This window comes from Ursus americanus, chromosome 15 (assembly GCF_024610735.1).
Source record: "Ursus americanus isolate L20-20 chromosome 15, mUrsAme1.1.p, whole genome shotgun sequence".
Classification (NCBI taxonomy): domain Eukaryota; kingdom Metazoa; phylum Chordata; class Mammalia; order Carnivora; family Ursidae; genus Ursus; species Ursus americanus.
Window position 1 is genome coordinate 31562841 of NC_142141.1, and position 18239 is coordinate 31581079.

Genomic DNA, 18239 nt, shown 5'->3' on the forward strand with positions numbered 1-18239 from the left:
GCCATGACTCCTAATCTCATGTTTTAGCAAAGTGGGTATTTTTCAAACGTGGCAGCAATTTCGCTAATTAAAATATGTTTTGCTGGCTCTTCAGGGAACGTAGGAGAGGAAGAGTGTATAGACCCCCTCAATGGAACCCTCACCTTTTAGGGCCAGTGCACATCCCTAACCAAGGTCACCTTGTGAAGTTCCTACTGTGAGAGAAGAAAATGTATTAGGGGAGTTTAATTGGATTCCATTAGCATTATCTAAAGCTTAGAAATATTTCCAAAGACTTCACCTGAAGATCTTTAGTTCCAGGTGTTCTTCCAAGGAGACAATGTTGTGTAATATTGTACAATCTACTAATGTAATATACCACATCAAAAATGAAACTATTTTTAAATCATTTTAAGGGATGCTAAAATATATTTAATAAAATAATCAAAATTTAAAAAATAAAAAAATAAAGTCAAGCTTAAAATTACAACTATCAAAAATTAATTTTAAAAAATGAATTACCGGGGCGCCTGGGTGGCACAGCGGTTAAGCGTCTGCCTTCGGCTCAGGGCGTGATCCCGGCATTGTGGGATCGAGCCCCATATCAGGCTCCTCCGCTATGAGCCTGCTTCTTCCTCTCCCACTCCCCCTGCTTGTGTTCCCTCTCTCGCTGGCTGTCTCTATCTCTGTCAAATAAATAAATAAAATCTTTAAAAAAAAAAAATGAATTACCAAACTGATGGTTACCAGCGGAGATAAGTGAAGGGATGCGTGAAATGGGTGATGGGGATTAAAGAGTGCACTTACCTTGATGGGCACTGAGTAATGTAGAGAACTGCTGAATCACTATATTGTACATCTGAAACTAATATTAACACTGTATGGGTTTTTTTTATTTAAATTTTCGTTAGTTAACATACAGTGCAATTTTGGTTTCAGGAGTAGAATTCAGTGATTCGTCACTTACATACAACACCCAATGCTCATCACAACAAGTGCCTTCCTTAATGTACCCATCTAGCCCATCCCCCAACCACCTCCTTTCATCAACCCTCACTTTATTGTCTATCCTTAAGAGCCTCTTGTGGTTGTTTCCCTCTCTCTTTCTTTTCTTTTCCACCTTCCCATATGTTCATCTGTTTTCTTTCTTTAAAAAAAACATATGAGTGAAATCATGTGGTATTTGTCTTTCTCTGATTGACTTATTTCACTTAGCGTAATACACTCTAGTTACATCCACGTCATTGCAAATGGCAAAATTTCATTATTTTTGATGGCTAAGTAATATTTCATTGTGTATATATACCACATCTTCTTTATCCATTCATCAATCTGTGGACATTGGGCTCTCTCCATAGTTTCACTATTGTTGATAATGCTGCTATAAACATCGGGGTGCATGTACCCCTTTGAATCTGTATTTTTGTATCTTTTGGAAAAATACCTACTAGTGTAATTGCTGGATCATAGGGTAGTTCTATTTTTAACTTTTTGAGGAACCTCCATACTGTTTTCCAGAGTGGCTGCACCAGTTTGCATTCCCACCAACAGTGCAAGAGGGTTCCCCTATCTCCAAATCCTTGCCAACACCTGCTATTTCTTGTGTTGTTAACTTAAGCATTCTAACAGCTGTTAGGTGGTATCTCATTGTGCTTTTGATTTGTATTTCCCTGATGATGACTGATGTTGAGCATCTTTTCATGTGTTTGTTGGCCATCTGTATGTCTTCTTTGGAAAAGTGTCTATTCATGTCTTCTGCCCATTTCATAGCCGGATTATTTGGTTTTGGGGTATTGAGTTTAGTAAATTCTTTATAGATTTTGGATACTAACCCTTTATAAGATATGTCATTTGCAAATATCTTCTCCCATTCCATAGGCTGCCTTTTAGTTTTGTTGATTGTTTCCTTTGCTCTGCAGAAGCTTTTTATCTTGATGAAGTCCCAATAGTTCATTTTTGCTTTTGTTTCCCTTGCCTCTGGTGACTTGTCTAGTAAGAAGTTGCTATGGCTGAGGTCAAAGAAGTTTTTGCCTGTGTTCTCATGTAGGATTTTGATGGTTTCCTCTCTCATATTTAGGTCTTTCATCCATTTTGAATTTATTTTTGTGTATGGTATATTAAAGTGGTCCAGTTTCATTCTTCTGCATGTCGTTGTCCAGTTTTCCCAACGCTATTTGTTGAAGAGACTGTCTTTTTTCCATTGGATATTTTTTCCTGCTTTGTCAAAGATTAGCTGACCATATAGTTGTGGGTCCATTTCTGGGTTTTCTATTCTGTTCCATTGATCCATGTGTCTGTTTTTATGCCAGTACCATACTATCTTGATGACTACAGCTTTGTAATATAGTTTGAAATCCAGAATCATGATGCCTCCACTTTTGTTTTTTCTTTTTTAAGATTGCTTTGGCTATTCAAGATCTTTTGTGGTTCCATACAGAGTTTAGGACTGTTTGTTCTAGCTCTGTGAAAAATACTTCTGGTATTTTGATGGGGATTGCATTAAATCTGTAGATTGCTTTGGGTAGTATAGACATTTTAACAATGTTTATTCTTCCAATCTATGAGCATGGAATACTCTTCCATTTCTTTGTGTGCTCTTCAATTTCTTTCATATGTGTTCTATAGTTTTCAGAATACAGATCTTTTACCTCTTTAGTTAGGTTTATTCCTAGGAATCTTATTTTTTTTTTTTTGGTACAATTGCAAATGGGATCAATTCCCTGATTTCTTTTTCTGCTGCTTCACTATTGGTGTATAGAAATGCAGCAGATTTCTGCACATTGATTTTATATCCTGCAACTTGCTGAATACCTGTATTAGTTCTGGCAGTTTTTTGGTGGTCTTTCAGGTTTTCTACATAAAGTATCATGTCATCTGCAAATAGTGAAAGTTTGACTTCTTCCTTGACAGTTGGAAAGTTTTCTATTTCCTTTTATTGTCTGATTGATGGGAATAAGACTTATAGTACTATGTTAATAGTCATGGTAAGAGTGGACATCCCTGTCTTGTTCCAGACCACAGGGGAAAGGCTCAGTTTATTCCCATTGAGGATGATAGTAGCTGTGTGTCTTTCATATATGGCCTTTAAGATGCTGAGGTCATTCCACCTATCCCCACTTTGTTGAGGATTTTTTATCAAGAATGGATGCTATATTTTGTCAAAAGCTTTCCCTGCATCTATTGACAGGATCATAGGGTTCTTATCCTCTCTTTTATTAATGTGGTATATCACATTGATTAATTAGTGAATATTGAACCACTCCTGCAGCCTAGGAATAAATCCCACTCGATCATGGTGAATGATTCTTTTAATGTACTGTGAAATTCAATTTGCTAATATTTTATTGAGAATTTTTGCATCCACGTCCATCAGAGATATTGGCCTGTAATTCTCCTTTTTAGTGGGGTCTTTGTCTGGTTTTGGAATCAAGGTAATGCTGGCTTCATTGAATGAGTTTGGGTCCTTCCATTTCTACTTTTTAGAAAAGTTTGAGAATAACAGGTATTAACTCAAGTTTAAGTGTCTGGTAGAATTCCCCTGGGAAGCCGTCTGGCCCCGGAATTTTGTTTGTTGGGAGATTTTTAATTACTGATTCAATTTTCAGTTTCTTTGCTGGTTGTGGGTTTGTTCAGATTTTCTATTTCTTCCTATTTCAGTTTTGGTAGTTTGTAAGTTTCTAGGAATTTGTCCATGTCTTCGAATTGCCCAGTTTGTTAGCATATAATTTTTCACAGTATTCTAATTGCTTGTATTTCTTTGGTGTTGATTGTGATCTCCCTTCTTTCATTTATAATTTTATTTATTTGGGTTGTTTCTCTTTCCTTTTTGAAAAGTTTGGCTAGGGGCTCATCAATTTTATTAATTCTTTCAAAGAACCAGCTTAGTTGTGGTAATCTGTTCTACTGGTTTTTTTGTTTCTATATCAATTATTTCTGCTCTAATCTTTATTATTTCCCTTCTTCTGCTGGCTTTAGGCTTTATTTGCTATTCCTTTTCTAGCCCTTTAGGTGTAAGGGTAGGTTGTATTTGAGCTTTTACTTGCTTCTTGAGGTAGGCCTGTATTGCAATATACTTCTCTCTTAGGACTGCCTTTGCTGAATCCCAAAGGTTTTGGACTGTTGTGTTTTCATTTTTCACTTGCTTCCACATACTTTTTTATTTCTTCTTTAATTTCCTGGTTAACCCATTTATTCTTTAGTAGGATGTTCTTTAACCTCCATGTATTTGAGATCTTTCAAATTTACTGTTGTGGTTGACTTCAAGTTTCATAGCGTTCTGGTCTGAAAATATGCATGGTATGATCTCGATCTTTTTGTACTTGTTAAGGGCTGATTTGTGACCCAGTTTGTGATCTATTCTGGAGAATGTTCCATGTGCACTCTAAAAGAATGCGTATTCTGCTGCATTCTGCTGCTTTAGGATGAAATGCTCTGAATATATGTTAAGTCCACCCAGTCCAATGTGTCATTCAAAGCCACTGTTTCCTTTGTTGATTTTCTGCTTAAATGAACTGCCCATAGTTGTAAGTGAGATGTTAAAGTCCCCTACTATTATTGTATTATTATCAATGAGTTTCTTTACATTTATTATTAAGTGATTTGTAGATTGGGTGCCCCCAACATGGGGGCATAAGTACTTAACAATTGTTAGATCTTCTTGACAGATAGACCCCTGAATTACGATATAATCCCCTTCTTCAACTGTTATAGTCTTTGTTTTAAAATCTAGTTTTTCTGATATAAATATGGCCACTCCAGCTTTCTTTTGATGTCCATTAGCATGATAGAGTTCTCCATCCCTTCACTCTCAATCTGCAGGTATCATGAGGTCTAAAATGAGTCTCTTGTAGGCAACATATAGAAAGATCTTGGTCTTTTATCCATTCTGATACCCTCTGTCTTTTGATTGAAGAATTTAGCCCATTTACATTCAGAGTGATTACTGAAAGATAGAATTTACTGCCACTGTATTACCTGTAGAGTTCTTTTTCTGGTAATGTTCTCTGGTCCTTTCTAGTCTTTGTGGTTTTTGGTCTTTTTGTCTCCACTCAGAGTCCCCCTTAAAATTTCTTGCAGTGCTGGTTTAGTGGTCATGAACTCCTTCAGTTTTTGTTTGGGAAACTCTTTATCTTTCCTTCTATTCTGAATGACAGCCTTGCTGGATAAAGAATTCTTGGTTTCATATTTTTTCCCATTCATCATGTTGAATATTTCCTGCCACCCTCTTCTGGCCTGCCAAATTTCTGTGGACAGAGCTGCTGCTAACCTTATGTGTCTATCCTTGTAGATTAAGGATCTTTTGTCTCTAGCTCCTTTCAGAATTCTCTTTTTAATATCGTATTTTGCAAGTTTCACTATGATATGTTTTGGTATTGACCTACGTTTGTTGATTTTGAGAGGAGTTTTCTGTGTCTCTTTGACTTGAATGCCTGTTTCCTTCCCCAGATTAGGGAAATTCTCAGCTATAATTTGTCTGAATAAGCCTTCTGCCCTTTTTTCTCTCTTCATCTTCTGGGACTCCTAAGATATGAATGTTATTGAGTTTTAGTAAGTCACTGAGTTTCCAAAATCTACCTTTGTGATCCATTACCTTTCTTTCCCTCTTCTCTTCAGCTTCATTATTTTCTGTAATTTTATCTTCTGTATCTCTGATTCACTCTTTTGCTTTGTTCATCCTCATTTTTATAGCATCCACTTGGGTTTGCACCTCAGTTATAGCATTTTTAATTTCAGCCTGACTAGATTTCAATTCTTTTATCTCTGCAGTAAGGGATTCTCTAGTGTCTTCTATGCTTTTTTCAAGCCCAGCTAATATCCTTACAATTTCTGTTTTAAATTCTAGTTCAGACATCTTACTTATATCTGTATTGATTAAATCCCTGGCTGTGAGTTCTACTTTCTGTTCTTTCTTTTGGGGTGAATTTCCCTGTCTCATCATTTTGCCCAGAAAACAAAAGAAGAGAGAAAACAAAAAACAAAAAACAAAAAACAAAAAAAAAAAAAAAAAAGAGGAAAGAAAAAAGAAAGAAAAGAAAACAAACAAACAAAAAATCTAGATCCTGGGTGTGTTTTGGTCGGCTTGTTAGAAGAATCTAGATCCAAAAATAAAAATAAGCAGCAAAATAATATATAATATAAAAAATATATACAAATAAAAATTTTTTAAATAATAAAAAATTGTAAAAAGGAATTGAAAAAAATAAGAAAATAAATGAAAAGCTAATAAAAAAAATAAAGAATAAAAGTAAAAAAGGAACCTAAATCCTGTTTCCCCTAGAGCTGAAGATTTGCAGCACTCTATGATCAGTAGACTTGGTGCAGGTGAGTTGTTTGTGTCAGTCTTGAGGGGGAGGGGTCTGTTGCACTGATTCTCAGGTGGACTTGCCCTAATGGAAATGTGCCTCCAGGGCACAGGGAGGCAGGGCTTGATGTAAGCAGCTCTGGCGTCCACCAGGTGGCGCTATTTTGCTCCCTGAAGGCTTTCAGCGCTGATGGGTGTGATGAACATGGCGGCACCCCACTCTATAGCCCTGGAGCTGAAAATTCATGCCCCGCCTCTTCAAGGAGCCCTCACGGAAGAGCAATCAATCACCCCTCTTATGCCCCCAGTTTCCATCAGAACCCTGTTTTCACCCTGCCTGTATCTAGGTTTTTTTATCTTAGGCACATGACTGAGTTTCAGAACTCCAAATTTTAGGGGCTCCCATGGGGCAGACATGCACTGCTCCTCTGGGGGGGTGGGGGGTCTTGCTGCACTTTTGCCATTTGCTGGCCTGTCCCAGGAAAGCAGTCACATGACCACACAATGGTTCACATGGCAAAAGAGACCACATGGCAAAACAGAGCAGAAAGCCAGCACCAAGACTCACTGCTCTCAGCCAGCTTCCACACTCCTACGCCTGGAACAGTGTAGCACATTGGCACCACTTGTTCTTCTTGCAACCAGAAGATCCTCAGACCACGCTGTCACTCCTGGGACTCTGCCCCACTTTGCCACCTGAGCACCTTTAAGCAAGCTACATCCCCCACAGTAGCAGACTTCCAAAAGTTCAGATTTTGCACTCTGCTGCTTATAACACTTGGCGGTAGCTTCCATAAGCAGACCTCCCTCCCTGCCACCATACCCACAGCTATATTTCCCCCAAGTCAACTCTGCACCTCCTCCCTTCTAAGAAGTGGTCACTTCTCTACTTATAGACTTCCAGTTTTTGTTCTTTCACACTCCAATTGATTTCTTGAGTGTTCAACATGATTTAATAACTATCTAGCTATGTTTGCGGAACAAGACAAGCTTAGAGTCCCCCTACTCCTCTGCCATCTTAACTCCTGTAACACTGTATGTTAACTATACTGGAATTAAAATTTCAAAAAAAAGAAAGAAAAAATTAATTACCAATATTAATCAGGCAGTCATTAGGAATTGCTAGGCTTCATTTACACATATACCATTGCTATGAGTGAATCCCCCAAAATACCACCCCCAACTTCTTCCTTTTCTCTCAATAGCCACCACAGGTGTTTCAGGTGTCTAATGTTACTGATAACATAGAAAGTGAAAAGTCTAATAAATACCATTTAAAAAGCTGAGGATCCTAAGGGGAAAAAAAGAATGAAATCTTTAGAGATTTCTACCAGAGAAAATTCAAAAGCAATTCATTCACAACTTTTCATTTCCCCATTCAACCTTTTAAAAGTCTCCAGCCCTGCCAGAATCTCAGCAATGAGCTATGAGGAAAGGCACTATCTCTGGGTACAGCTAAAAAAGTCCACTCTCTCTGTAACCAGAGATCAAATCTTCATCTTATCGGTTTTCAAAGGTTTCATGCCACCTTTCCGGTTTATCTTACAAATTGTTGACCTTAGCTAAAGACATACCAGCACTGACCATCGCTTACCAACCTCTTGAAGACCTTCTAAACAAAAAAAAAAAAAAATTAGAATAGAGTCCCCTTTAAAATGCATTGGACTTATATTTGAATTTCTGATTCTCCTTTTCAATCTGTTCCATGTATTATAGGTTCATGTTTCTTAGAGTGGGACATGATTTCCTTCCCTGAAAAAAGCAAAACATTGTCCTTTGGCAGACATTTGTTGTGTAAACTTGCCACTGGGGTATTTTGCATCTCATTACACAGTATGATTTGCCAATAGCTAATTACAGCAATCGTTTACTTCCTCCATCTTCACAGCATCGTAGCAATAAAACAAGGAGTTTGATGGCATCACTTACATGGAATGCATTATGATAAAAGTAGATACCACATTCTTACACTCCTCTATTCACATGTATGCATTTATTCCTCCAGGCTTTCATGCCTGAAATAAATTTACTGGAATCCCAGCCTCTACTATATGTTAAGTCTACAACTCAAGAACATTCAGGCCAAGGACATAGTGTTCCATCTTTACAATCAAATACAGATTTCCCATTAAAAAGAAAATTCTCTATTTCAAAAGATTTAATAGTATAGTCTTTTAAAAATAATTCCAGATGGCTAAATTTTATGACTGAAAATATCCCACTACAAGAAATATTTTTGCTTTATTGTAATTTGAACTAATTTTCAGACACTAGGGGTCTTACCACTCAGTGTTTTCCTACAAGAGATAGGTTGGGTTTAGGAGTTCCACCGCATTTTCTTATATTATTTATTTCAGTTATTTTTGTACCTAATTCACGATGACTTCACTCTTACTGACACATTTTCAGTGACTGATTGTGCAAGACATGTTGATATTTTCCTACACTGTTTTGCTACTTTTTGTATCAACTTGGCCATCTTTTCTCACTCACTTGCAACTCCACCCTTTTTTCTTTGAAGTCTCTGTCTACTTAAATTAAAAATAAATTTCATTGAGCTGAACGGCTTGTTACAGCAAAAGGAAAAAAAATTCAAACAAAGCAGTGATTAAGTACATAACCTTTAACTGAAATGAATATTTCCAAAATAAACAACACTGAACAAATATTTCCCAATGGCCTATAGAGAGCTCATGTATAACACAATAGCAATGCTTTTATTGTCCCACATCATATTTCAGAGTAAATGTCTCTAGTGTTTAAACACAATATTAATATACAGGTTCCTGTGATATTTAAGTAATTTGAAAATCAAGTAAATTGAACGAACTCCTAAGTCCCAAGCTTCTATTGATTGAAGTCACATGACTGTAAGTCAGGTTAGTTGCCACTAGATGGCTCTATTTTAAGTTGCTCTCTGAAACAATATATGCCCTGTAATTAAATATCTACAGTGAAAGCATAGGCATTGATGGTTAAAATTCTGGGGGGAAGAAGACAGGACACAAACTATATAATGCAATAAATTTTTATATTTAATTCAAGATATTATTTTGGAATTATCATTCTGAAGTAGCTAAAGGTAGCATATACATAGAAATGATGCAAGAAAAAAATAGGAAAAAAAATTTATATATACTTTAACATGCTTTTTTCACCTAAATGTATAAATTATTTATCTCATGTAAGTTAAACATCCTAGTAGTCACCTCATTTTAAAATTAATTTTAAGATTTGGCTAGCACCTTCCCTTCGATGGCTTGGCTGACCCTGGTTTGTGTCTCCATGAAGCCCCCTAGGCTTTTTAGTGTGTCTTCCATTATATAACTATGTCTTCCACAGGGAGTCTGATTCACCAGGATCTAGTCTCCTTTATTTCTACTGTCATATAACTGTTATATTTTTCTGCTTAGGCTAGGAACACAAGATTGTCAATCTGGTTGCTTCTAAAAGCAAAAGGAATATAGATGTCTTTGAGCACTTTGAAACACATTGAACATAATAAATGTCTTTGAAAACAAAGAATCTTTAGATCCTTCATACTGTGAACCATGGTTTTTTTCTCAGTTTTAATATAATCACCATGTGCTGAAACCTCACTACAACACATATCTTTCATAATCACACAATCATTCAGAGACATCCTGCCTCTTTGTGGATGCAGTAGGTACCTAAACACATTTGTTAGATGACTGAAAGAATAGATGATGAAAGATTCTTTTTGTTGTGCCCTTTCCTAATCTACGTGTGAAACTGCAAAGAGTGATACACAGATATTCCTCAACTTATGATGGGTTGATGTCTTGATAAATCCATCACAGTTGAAAATATCATTAAGTCAGAAATGCATTTAATACACTTAACCTACCAAACATCATAGTTTAGCCTAGCCTATCTTAAATGTGCTCAGAACATTTACTTTAGCCTACAGTGGGCAAAATCATCTCATACAAAGCCTATTTTATAATAAAGTGCTAAATATCTCATGTAATTTACTGAATGCTATACTGAAAGTGCAGAACAGAGTGGCCGTATGGGGACAGAATGGTTATAAGTGTATCCGTTGCTTAGCCTCATGATCACATGACTGACTGGGAACTGTGGCTCACTACTGCTGCCTAGCATCACGAGAGAGTATCAGACCACAAATCACCAGCCTGGGAAAATATCAAAATTCAGGTAGAATAGCTACTACTGAATGGGTATCACTTTTACATCATCATAAAGTTGAAAAATCTTAAGTCAAACCTCCTAACTTGGGGATTGTGTGTAATGAGAACTATAAATCTCTTGCTCTAGCATTGTCTTCTAGAATTCGTAAAATAAATAATAATCCAAAACCGTGTCCTAGATGTTTGCATTTTATGAGGGGTGGCTCCCAAATGTTGACATGTTCAAGCCATACAAATGAATTATTACATTTAAGACTAAGTATCTTGAAAATACCATTATTAGGGCCACAGTGTATACAATACCCCCTCCACGAAATCCCTACAATTGTAAAGCTACACAATATGGTCCCTTATTCTAACTTCACATAGGACAAAATGAAAGATCCATTATATAGGAGCAATCACAAGCCATTGCTCTTTTTCAGGTTACTTGATTTCCTCCCAGATTCTGAAGAGGTATGTTGACCCTGAATTATATCACCACATAGTTTATAGAGAAATCTAGAAAGTAAGTAGCCTGCTTAGCACTTCCTCCTTTGTGATGTAGCTTCCTTCTTCCCCTCACTTTCAGCTGACTGTGCAAAGAGTGTATGACTGTGGGAAACAGGACAACAGCACAACCCTGTCACAGAATCCAACAGAGCTGACACCTCAAGCAAGAAAGGACTACACTCGTTTAGCTGGCTTTTGTGTAGCCATTGGGTGAGGGTTGGGGTTTGGGGGGGGCGGATGTCATTAATTCAAAATGACTATTTGGTCCAACTTAAAATAGAAAATTTCCAATTATACACACACACACACAAAAGGGGGGGTTTCCATGTTTTGTCGTAAGTGAATGAAATATGTTTCCATCTCATCAGTTTCTATGGGCAAAACACTTAAAAATAAATATTACTAAATTTTCTTCTACCAACCTGCTAGTAGTAGAGCACATGTGCCCAGGGGTAGGGTTTTTTAAAAGGTAGGAAATCAAAAGAGAAGGAAAGATAAAGAGTTTCCCAAACAAGTTAAAGGAGTTCATGACAACTGAACCAGCCCTACAAGAAATGTTTAAGGGGACTCTTTCAGTGGAAAGGAAAGACCATTAGTAAAAGTAAGAAAAGCAGGAAGTACAAAAACAATAAAACTAAGTATAACTGTAAAAATGAGTCAAGGGAGGCAACCCTATAGGGAGTGCCTTAACTTAATAAACGTCTATCCCTTTACTCACCAAAAAAAAAAAAAAAAAAAAAAAAAACCAGTCAAGGGACACACAAAATAAGTGTGTAAAGTATGCCACCACACACCTAAAACTTGGGAAGAAGAGGAGTAAAGAACAGGTTCAAACTTAAGCAACCATCAACTTAATATAGACTGCTATATGCATAAGATGTTATATACAAACCTACTTGAAACCACAAATCAAACACCAGTAATAGATATGCAAAAAATAAAGAGAAAGGAATCCAAGTATATCACTAAAGAAGGCCAACTTATGGTGAGATAAGAGAACAAGAGTAGAAAGGAAAAGATCTAAACAACCATGAAACAGATAACGAAATGGCAATAAATACATACCTGTCAATAATTACTTTCAATGTAAATGGACAAAATACTTCAATCAAAAGACACCACGTGACAGAATGGATAAAAAAAACAAGACCTATCTATATGCTGCCTACAAGAGACTCATTTTAGACCTAAAGACACATGCAGATTGAAAGTGAGGGAATGAAGAAACATTAATCATGCAAATGGATGTGTAAAGAAAGCTGCAGTAGCAATACTTTTAACAGACAAAATAGACTTTAAAACAAAGACTAACAAGATACAAAGAAAGACACTATACCATCAGAAGGGAACAATCCAACAAGAAGACATAACAATTGTAAATATTTATGCACCCCAATATGGGAATACCCAAATACATTAAAAAAGTTAATAACAAACATAAAGGAAATAATTAATAGTAATAAACAATAGTAGGAGACTGTAACACCCAACTTATATCAATGGACAAGTCATCTAAACAGAAAATCCATAAGGAAACCATGGCTTTGAATGACATACTGGAGAAGATGGATTTTTTTTTTTAAGGCTTTATTTATTTATTTGACAGAGAGAGATAGCGAGAGAGGGAACACAAGCACGGGGGAGCTGGAGAGGGAGAAGCAGGCTTCCCACTGAGCCGGGAGCCCGATGCAGGGCTTGATCCCAGGATGCTGGGATCATGACCTAAGCTGAAGGCAGACTATTACTGACTGAGCCACCCAGGCACCACTGGACCAGATGGATTTAACAGATATATTCAGGATATTCCATCCTAACACAGAAAAATACACATTCTTTTCAAGTGCACAAGGAACAGTCTCCAGAATAGATCACATATTAGGCACAAAACAAGTCTCAACAAATTCCAAAAGATCGAAGTTATACCATACATTTCTGACCACAACACTAGGAAACTAGAAATCAACCACAAGAAAAAATCTGGAAAGAACACAAATATATGGAGGTTAAATAACATGCTACTAAACAATGAATGGGTCAATGAAGAAATCAAAGAAGAAATAAAAAAAAAAAACCACAGAGACGAATTAAAATAAAAACACAATGGTGCAAAATCTTTGGGATGCAGCAAAAAAAGTTCTGAGAGGGAAGTTCATAGCAATGCAGGCCTACATCAAGAAGCAAGAAAAATCTGAAATACAACCTAACCTTACACCTAAAGGGGCTAGAAAAAGAAGAACAAATAAAATCCCAAACCAACAGAAGGAAGGAAATAATAAAAATTAGAGCAGAAATAAATGAAGAAACTTAAAAACCCACAGCTAACATCATACTCAACGGGGGAAAACTGAGAACTTTTCCTCAAAGGCCAGGAACAAAACAAGGATGTTCACTCTCATCACTTTTAGTCACCATATACTGGAAGTCTTAGCCTCAGCAATCAAATAAGAGAAAGGAATAATGGTCATCCAAATTGGTAAGGAAGAAGTAAAATTTTCACTATTTGCAGATGACATGACACTACATATAGAAAGCCTAAAGACACCATCAAAAAATACTAGTGGAACTGATAAATGAATTCAGTAAGGTCACAGGATACAAAATCCATGTACAGAAATCCATTGCATTTCTATATATTAATAATGATATTAATAATGAAGCAGCAGAAAGGGAAATTAAAAAATCAATCCCTTTACAATTGCACAAAAAATAATAAAATACATAGGAATGAACTTAACCAAAGAGGTGAAAGATCTGTACTCTGAAAACTATAAAACACTGATGAAAGCAATTGAAGACAACACAAAGAAATGAAAAGACATTCACGCTCATGGATTGGAAGAACAAATATTGTTAAAATGTCTATACTACCCAAAGCAATCTACACATTTAATGCAAATACCCCCAGCATTTTTCACGGAACTAGAACAAACAATCCTAAAATTTGTATGGAACCAGAGAAGACCCTGAATAGCCAAAGCAATCCTGAAAGAGAAAAACAGACTGGAGGCGTCACAATTCCAGACTTCAAGTTATATTACAAAGCTATAGTAAACACAAGAGTATGGTACTGGCACAAAAATAGACACATAGATCAATAGAACAGAATAGAAAGCTCAGAAATAAAACCACAATTATATGCTCAATTAATCTTCAACAAAGGGGGTAAGAATATGCAATGGGGAAAAAGACAGTCTCTTCAACAAATGATGTTGGGAAAATGGGACAGCTACACGCAAAAAAAAATAAAACTGGACCACTTTCTTATACCACACACAAAAATAAATTCAAAATGGATTAAAGACCTAAATGTAAGACCTGAATCCATAAAAACCCTAGAAGAGAGCACAGGCAGTAATTTCTCTCACATCAGTCATAACATCTTTCTAGATAGGTCTCTTGAGACAAGGGAAACAAAAGCAAAAATAAACTATTGGGACTACATCAAAATAAAAAGCTTCTGCACAGCAAAGGAAACAACCAACTAAACTAAAAGATCTACTGAATGGAAGAAGATATTTGCAAATGACAGATCTGCTAAAGGGTTAGTATCCAAAATACATAAAAAATGTGTATAACTCAACACCAAAAAAAATAATAATAATAACCCCCAAATAATCCAATTTAAATTGGGCAGAAGACAAGAACCGACATTTCTCCAAAGAAGACACACATGGCCAACATACACATGAAAAGATGCTCAGTACCATCCATCATCAGGGAAATGCAAATCAAAACTATAATGAAATATCACCTCATACCTGTCAGAATGGCTAAAATCAAAAACACAAAGAACAGGAAGGGTTGGCAAGGATGTGGAGAAAAAGGAACTCTCGGGTACTGGAGGTGGGAATTCAAACTGGTACACCACTCTGGAAGACATCATGGAGGTTCCTCAAAAAATTACCAATAGGACTACCCTATGATCTAATAATTACACTACGGGGTACATACCTGAAGAATACAAAAACACTAATTCAAAGAGATTTATGCACCCCTATGTTTATTGCAGCATTGTTTACAATAGCCAAATTATGGAAGCATCCTAAGTGTTCATCAACAGATGAATGGATAAGAAGATTACACACAGACACACACACACACGCGTGCACATACACACACTGAAATATTATTCAGCCATAAGAAAGAATGAAATCTTGGCATTTGCAACAATATGGATGGATCCAGAGAGCATAATACTAAGCGAAATAAGCCAGTCAAGGAAAGACAAAAATGCCACATGATTTCACTCATACGTGGAATTTAAGAAACAAAACAAATAAACAAAGGGAAAAAAGTCAGAGAGAGACAAGTCAAAAAACAGACTTGTAACTATAGAGAACAAACAACTGGTTACCGGGGGGAGGTGGGTTGGGGGATGGGTGAAATAGGTAAAAGAGATCAAGAGTACACTTACCATGATGAGCACTAAGTAATGTATAGAATTGTTGACTCACTATATTGTACACCTGAAACTAATATAACACTGTATGTTAACTACACTGGAATTAAAATAAACACACACACACACACACACACACACACATAGAGAGAGAGAGAGAAAGGTAGGAAAGTGAAAGCAGGAAAAAGGATTGGCACATGCTCTCCCCTGCTCAGATCTAGCTCTGGACTCCCTGACAATAACCAAAGAGTGTTTGAAACATTCTGAATGTGGTATTTAGTGAGTTCTACATGAAATTAACTATTTCCTTAAGTAGGGGTCAACATTTTTTTTCATTCTACTAAAAAACATCTCTTCGATAAATATATTTCTAAATACTTCAAATTAACAAGCATTTTTTAAAGATTTTATTTCTTTGTCAGAGAGAGAGAAAGAGCATGTGCACAAGTAGGGAAAGTGGCAGGCAAAGGGAGAAGCAGACTCCCTGCTGACCAGGGAGCCTGAAGCAGGGCTCGATCCCAGGACACTGGGATCATGACCTGAGCCGAAGGCAGAAGCTTAACCAACTGAGCCACCCAGGCATCCCTAACAACCATTTTTTAATGCTTGCTATAAACCTAATACCATTCCAGGTTCTGGGTATGACAGAAAAGAAACAGACATTATAGACACATTATAGTCTCACAATTCGTTGAGGGAATGGGATTTATATATATGAAACAATTACAAGCACAACAAAAATGTTTTTAATACATACACATAATAAATAACAACCTGGGTAATTCATAGTCACCCTGCTATTTCTCATCACCAGCTGTCCTGATTCCACATCAAAAGATGCAGGGACCTGTGATACCTGGGTGGCATAGTCAGTCAAGCTTTTGACTCTTGCTTTCGGCTCATGACCCGAGCTCTGCCTCAGGTTCCACACTCAGCACAGAGTCTGCTCAAGATTCTCTCTCCCTCTCCCTCTGTCCCTCCCACTTATGTTCTCTCTCTCTCTCTCTCTCTCTAAAATAAATAAATCAACCTTAAAAAATAAAAATAAAAAGATCCAGGGACCTGACTGGCCAAAACCAAACACTCTTTGATGGATATAGAGGGCTTAGGATAGGACAGAATAGCCATGTTACTAAAATTTATCCCATTCCCCAATGCACAGTTGTGTCAGAAAAAGCAACCAAAGAGATATCAGTATCATTTAGTATATTGTGGTCATCTGAGCTTCAAGTACTTATTGAAATAATGTAATGCAGAAAAAAGTTTTAAGGATGTAGAATAGAAAAGAAACTGGGAAGATCAAAGCAGAGGTTTGAGTGAGTCCTTTTTAAAATGACAGTTATTAGAGAGTAACAGTACATTTACTAAGGAGTGAGCACGCACTAGATCTGTTAGGTGGCTTATGCCTAATCCTTACGTCAACTCCCAGAGTTTGCAAATTTTTCACTTCTATTTTACTGACAAGGAAACTAAAACTCCATGGGTTTAAGTAATTTGTCCAAGGTTTCACAGCTAGGGAAAAGTGGACAAAGTGGGAAAACCTAGTTTTTGCACTCTGCCAAGTTTCTCCAAACTCCATGTGGGCCTGGAACCCACGCGCTGCACCCACGTCTCAAGTGCGGCAGACGGCACAGTGAAAGACGCAGTGGAGCAAATCTTTAGCAAACATTGATCAGCTCCCTGTTAGGGCCAGGCACGGGCTGGACGCTGGACGTACCAGAGTGAAGAGGCAGGTGCCAGCCCTGCTTGTCTCGTGGGGAGTCAAACACAAGACGAGGAGCAGATGGGAGGGGAGAGGAGGGCCTCCACATCATCTCACACATCAGAGACCTGCTTTCCGACACATTGTCAAAAGTGCTACTGGAAGGTTAAGTTACACAACATAAGGTAAGTTCACAGACTATGCCCAATTTCAAGCACCAAGAGCAAAAGGCGCCACAGCAGAAACAGAATCGGGTAATAATAATAACAACAATCAAAATATACTGCGTGCATACTAGGTGCCAAACGGTCTTTTATTCCCCATATGTTAATTCATTTAACATAAAAAGGATAAGAGTCATTTGTAGGCTAAGAGCAGGAAGCAGTGTGGGATCAAAACTGGTTATCTCCTCAAACCTTCATACCATTTTTAACCTCAATAAATCACAGGCCTTTGTCTCAATGTACTTCAATATCTTCATATTACCTGTGCCAAAATCATCACTTTGGCAGACAATTTTCATTACTGAGACAAATAATTTGGGAGGCAGGGAGGGAGGAAAAGGAGGGAGGGAGGGAGGGAACTCCATTCAACAGCCAGGTCATTTATTATCAGGAGCATATTTTGCAGCCAATTCATGCTGTCCGGCCCTATAGGAAGTTTCCTTTCCAAGCCCCAACCTATTCTTATCAGAAAGGAGTTGTCTTTATGAATAGTTATTTCTCCAGTCCAAGCCTAAACCAGGGTAACATGGACCCTCTACTAGGTTATAATTTATATCAGCCTCATTAATATTAAAAATAAAATATTAACTTTCTGCATTATGCCTGATATCTAAACTGCCTTGTGTTGTGAGCAAGAGTGTAGAATTCCTGTACTTGGGGGTCTGTCAGTGGTCCTGCACTCAAACTCACTGCTAATAAAGGACCATATCAGACAAATCAACAAGAAAACGGCACAAGGGGCTTCTGCATGGCTCAGTCAGTTAAGCATCTGCCTTCACCTCAGGTCCTGATCCCAGGGTCCTAGGATTGAGCCCCATATCGGGGCTCCCTGCTCAGTGGGGAGCCTGCTTCCCTCCCTCTCCTTCTGCTGTTCCCCCTGCTTGTGCTCTCTGGCTCTCTCTCTTTTTCTCTCTCTGTCAAATAAATAAATAAAATCTTAAAAAAAAAAAAAAGAAAGAAAGAAAGAAAA